Here is a 5,532-nt window from a genome sequence, read left to right as displayed (position 1 = left end):
GGTCAGTGGCTTTCAACCTTTCCAGACTACTATACCCCTTCCAAGAATCTAATTTGTCTTGCATACCCCCAAGTTACATCTCACTTAAAAACAAATTGCTTACAAAACCAGGCATAAAAATATGGAAGTGTCACAGCACGCTATTACTGAAAAATTGCTGACTTTTTCATTTTTACCATATAATTATAAAATAAATCCATTGGAATATAAATATTGTACTTACATCTCGGTGTATAGTATACAGAGCCGTATAAACAAGTCATTGTCTGTATGAAATTTTAGTTTGTCCTGACTTAGCAGGTGCTTTTTATGTAGCCTGCTGTAAAACTAGGCAAATATCAAGATGAGTTGAAGTACCTCCTGGAAGACCTCGGCGTACCCCGGGGTATGTGTACCCATGGTTAAGAACCGCTGCTCTAGTCCATACTAAGGTGGATAGTTGTGCGTCAATGACCACACTGCTATTTTTTGCATGCTAGCTCAAGTGGAACTAGCACACGTCTGTGTATGTGGGCTGGGAGACATGCTTCCAGGTGCAGTGCAGACAGACCCAATAAAGACCTCTCGCTGTAACAGAAATGTGGTGCACATTTTGAGAAATGTGCATGAGACTGCTGACAACATCATAGAACCAAAACGCATTCTCACATCAAAAATGGGATGGTTCTTCCAAATATCATAAGCAGCTGCCTTCATGGGGCTAGTAACTGTATAACTCGTAGGGCCAGCACGTAGGTTAGCAACCTTGACTAATTTGAGGGCTGGTCCCATAAAATCTACTCATCAGGATAGATTAAAAAACTGATCTGAGGTGTTCTCAGTGATTTCTGGCTGCAGCAGAACAAGTTCATGGCAGAAGGAATATTTAGGCCTTGAGAGGGATGTGGCTAGCGTTAGGATCTTATGCCTTTAACCCAGCCAAGTTAATGAGAAAAATCCGGCACACTTAAAATGTGCAGTCTCTTTCTTTCCAACATGTGCCAGTATGTTACATTCACAGATGGTGTGTCAAGGGAGCCCCGATGGCCAGTTACAGCAATTCCTGCACTAATGTGAACAGAGCTTTTGATTTCATGGTTTAAAATAAAATGACCCAAATATAATTACTGAAGCTTATTAATTTATTTGTTATGGGTCGGTTACCCTTCATAGGCTATAGCACTTGTTACAGGAAGGGCCAAGAGGATTAAGGCTTTAGTTGAGCACAGTTTGATTCCTATATGAAAATTGGACCAAACGAAGCACTAAATTGCATGTTTTATGATTATATCTTATTAAAGAACAATTAATACCCAACTTTGAGTGCACCAGTTTCATGTTGAATAGGAGCAGTGTGAAAACGACAGCATCATGAAGGCTACAATTGAATGGTACATGCAGTAGTTAAGTCTGGGTTCAAATCCAGTATAACAACTGAAAGCTGTTACATCTCACAGCTATTCATGGCCTACATGGGCTGAAAGTTTCAGTCCAGTTTCTAGTGAACAAGTGTCTACATCACAACTGGCACCTGTACCATATAGGTAAGGAAACTGGCACCACAACAGGCACCAGATTTAGCACAGCTAATGGGTTGCACATGAATGGAGACCCAACAACCATCTTCCCTCTCATGGGGTGTGGCATTCCTCCAAGGATTAGGCATGCTGAGGTGGCTCGGGTTCTCATTGGCCAGCTCTGTTATTGCTCTGACACCTGGGAGAAGTTAGCCTTGCAACAGTTCATCATTATTTATGAGCACTAAATTCACATTCACAAAAATTGAAGAAAAGTTATTAGAGGCTGGGCTAGTAGCACAGCCTGCTGTTAAGGTTGCTTCAACTTTGCCAACTTTTAACTGTTTGGGCTGAAATTTTCCATGCTGGGTGTCTGCCTCTGGCTGAATTTCTGGAAAATTATAGCCAAAAGGATTCAGCTGTTTCTGAGAATGAGATTAAGAAAAATAACAATTCTGTCTTCAGAGCAGAGGTTGAATAGTGTGCAGTAAAGAAGGCCTGGGATCGTATATTGAACAACAAGGAGAGAACAAAATATTGAATAGCTACTTGTTAAACCATAAGCTCTCCTGTGCCCTGGTGCCTATTCTCTCTCCTCCGTCCCCTCCTCCCCCAGAAGGTTAGGATGCTGATGTGCTTGATATCACTGCCAGAGGAGATGCATGGGAAGTAGGGGGCAGATTTCTGCCTGGGTTTGCTGGCCCTGCTCGGTCACATGATGCAGCTGGGCCTCCTTCCTGCATGGCAGCTGCCGGAGCCAGTGAGCTGCGAGCTGTGCCCCGTGGGGAGAGGCAGGAGCAACAGCTGGGAGCTGCAGGGAGGGGCCGCTGCTTTCCGGGAGGGGAGACTGAGGGTAAGGGGGGAGCCTGCCTTGGGGAGGGGACATGACTCGCGCTGTTCCGGGGGTGGCCGAACCTTTAAATTGCACCCACTATCAGCAGGTACGGGCCATCTCTGACCACTGCCTATCATGCTGAGCAGCATTGTTTCCTTGTACAGGCGAGTCTCATCTTACTTGGGGGTTCCGTCCATGCTGAGCCGTCAGGAGGCCTATTCTATTCCCGACTCACTCTGTGACCTGGGACATGTCACTGTCTCACTCTGTGTGTCAGTTTCCCCATCTGTCAAGTGTGGATAAGTATGCTTATGAACCTTTTATATAGTGCCTTAAAAACTATGGATGAAAAGCGCTATGGGAAACATTTTCAAAAGCACCTATGTGGTATAGGCTCCTAAGTTCCATTTTCAAAGTACTTGTCTTTCATAAAAATCAGAATGTTTTCAAATGGGATTTAGGCACTTAAATGACTCAGGCCTGTCTACACTAGAAAATTAAGTTGGCTTAACTACATCACTTGGGGAGTGTGAAAAATCTACATAGGTAAGTTGACCTAACCTCTGGTGTGGACAGCACTAGGTTGACAGAAGAACCCATCTCAGGGTGGTGGGTTACCTGTGCTGATGGAAGAACCCCTCCCTTCGGTGTAGGTAGCATCTACACTGAACCACTACAGTGGCTCAGCAGCAGTGGCGCAGCTGTGACACTGTAGTGTTTTAAGTGTAGACGTACATTCAGTCCCATTCACTTTCAGTTAGACACAGGCTCCCAAGCCAACTTGGTACTCTTGAAAATTTTACATGATAAGTACTAAATGTTAATTTCAAAATTGCATTTCCAAATTATTTCTAATGTTACATATTTTTAAAAGCACAGTTATGCATAGTTCATAGTGTATTTGTGTGAAACTAAAATGCAAAGAAATGTTAAGCATTTAAAAATATCGTTAACTGTAGGTTGCATATGAAAAAGATAAATAAGCAATTCTTGCCCGACACTACTTGTCTTTCATAAAAATCAGAACGTTTTCATTCATGAACAGATATTTAAGGCTTCCTTCCTTGAGGCAGATATGTAACTCCCACTGACAGTGATAGATCCAATAGTATCAATTCGTTCATTGCTTTCCAGAAGCAGTGCCATACTGAGAGATTCCCATCTTTCCATACTGTGGTTCCTTGGTCATCCCTAACCCATTGTTTTTTGTTTAGTGTGAATTTTAATGTTATATATTTTTAGAAACTGCCATATGTGCCATCAATTTCATCTCTCCTACCAACCATTTTGAATAGTTCTGCCAAAAAAGGCACTTATACCTATGGCCTAAGACATCCCTTACAAACCTTCTTCTGTTAAATCTTCCTTAGCCTCACAATGAAAACTGCAGCCCCGTTAACTATCATGCCAGCTGCTTAACTCTCCTTCTTCCCCAAGTGACATGTATTCTGTTGCCAAACCTTTTAAAATTCCACATCACTTACAAATGGAGGGCCTATTTTAGTTGAGGAGACTAAAAAAACATGGCTTGTTTACCCTCGCAAAAGGAAGGCTGAGAGGGAATATGAGTACTATGCTGGTGCTGCCCGTGGGAGCCAGCTGAGGTCACTCAATTAGGTTGAACTGCAAACAGAACGGGGCAGACAAACCCCAAAAGCTGATGGATATTCCAATACTTAGATTTACCAAGCCAGCCCAAAACAGCCTCTGTATTACCTCACTGGTTACTCAGAAGTCCAAACAACGCAGTTCCCTTAAAGTACCCAGCCTCAGGCCTCCATCCAGACACACATGTCAGATATGATGATGATTACTGAAAATCTTATTTCATCATATAAAAGAAAAGGTTCTTCCAATCCCAAAGGATCAGTGACACATCCAGGTCCAATTATAACTTAGATCTTACCCAAAATACACGCTATAGTCAATTCTTGTTAACTAAACTAAAATTTATTTAAAAAGAAAAGAGATAGTGTTGGTTAAAAGATCAATATACACAGACTTTAATTCAATTCTTGAGGTTCAGGTACACAGTAGAGTTTGTAGTTGCCAAAAGTCCTTTTAGAAATAGGCCATAGGTATAGTCCAATGTCCATATTCAGGGTGACTCCAGTCAGTGACTGGGGATCTCAGTCCTTGTGGCTTAAGATTTCCCACTCTTGAAACCCAATGCAGATCTAAGATGAAGGTTTTTATACATTTCCAGCAGCCTTTTGGCCTGAGAAAACAATAGGCTTAAACTTTCCTTCTCCCAAACATCATGACAATTAGCACAGGGTAATTTATCCATTAAACAGTTCAGATTCAGGTTACCACAACCTTCAAAGAGACATATAGACAATAATACTATTTCCCTCAAGTGTCTTCCTAAATAAAAGACATATCAGATATTAAACTGATAAGAACAGGTACTACGCTTGATCTTATATACTCCTTTTTTGATCTTTGAATCAAAGCTATAGCAATAGACAAGACTTGTTTGCTTACATCACAAGACCTGAGCAAACAGCTACCCTTCTACCTCTAACAATGCAGACTTGCATTTCAAAGCTCTATTCATTCACATATCTTCCTAACCAGTCTCTAAAGGCCATGGGTAAGGTCAGTCTGTGAGTTAATTAACTCTTTCTGGCCCTCACCTTTCAATGAGATATTATATTACACTCATAACATCACAACTACTCTCTATAAATACAGCAGGGGGTAAACACCAGACAGGGAGAAGAGCTATTTAAGAAAAAGGACAATGTTGGCACAAGAACAAATGGATATAAACTGGCCATGAATACATTTAGGCTGGAAATTAGATGAAGGTTTCTAACTATCAGAGCAGTTAGTTTCTGGAACAGCCTCCCTATAGGAATTGTGTGTGTGTGTGTGTGTGTGTGTGTGTGTGTGTGTGTGTGTGTGTGGCGGGGGAAAACAACTTAACTAATTTTAAGATCAGGGCCAGCTCCAGCTTTTTTGCCACCCCAAGCGGCGGAAGAAAAAGAAAAACCCAATTGAGCTGCTGCTAAAGTGCCGCCGAAGAGGAAGATAGGGACTGAAGGACCCATCGCCGAAGACTGAAGCAGACCAATTGAGCGGCCGCTGAAGTGCCGCCACTGCTGACCTGCATGTGCCGCCCCAGCAATGCACAGACTGCCACCCCTTTCTATTGGTCACTCCAGGCACCAGCTTCCTTCGCCGGTGCCTGGAGCC

At 42.5% G+C, this 5,532-nt stretch overlaps 1 pseudogene; it reads right to left on the bottom strand.

The window, feature by feature from the left end:
• Positions 1–4,657: 4,657 nt before the first annotated feature.
• Positions 4,658–4,791, bottom strand: LOC128835171 (U2 spliceosomal RNA; annotated as a pseudogene).
• Between the last annotated feature and the right edge of the window lie 741 nt (positions 4,792–5,532).

This window comes from Malaclemys terrapin, chromosome 3 (genome assembly GCF_027887155.1).
Source record: "Malaclemys terrapin pileata isolate rMalTer1 chromosome 3, rMalTer1.hap1, whole genome shotgun sequence".
NCBI lineage: Eukaryota > Metazoa > Chordata > Testudines > Emydidae > Malaclemys > Malaclemys terrapin.
This window is presented reverse-complemented; position numbering and strand designations above follow the sequence as displayed.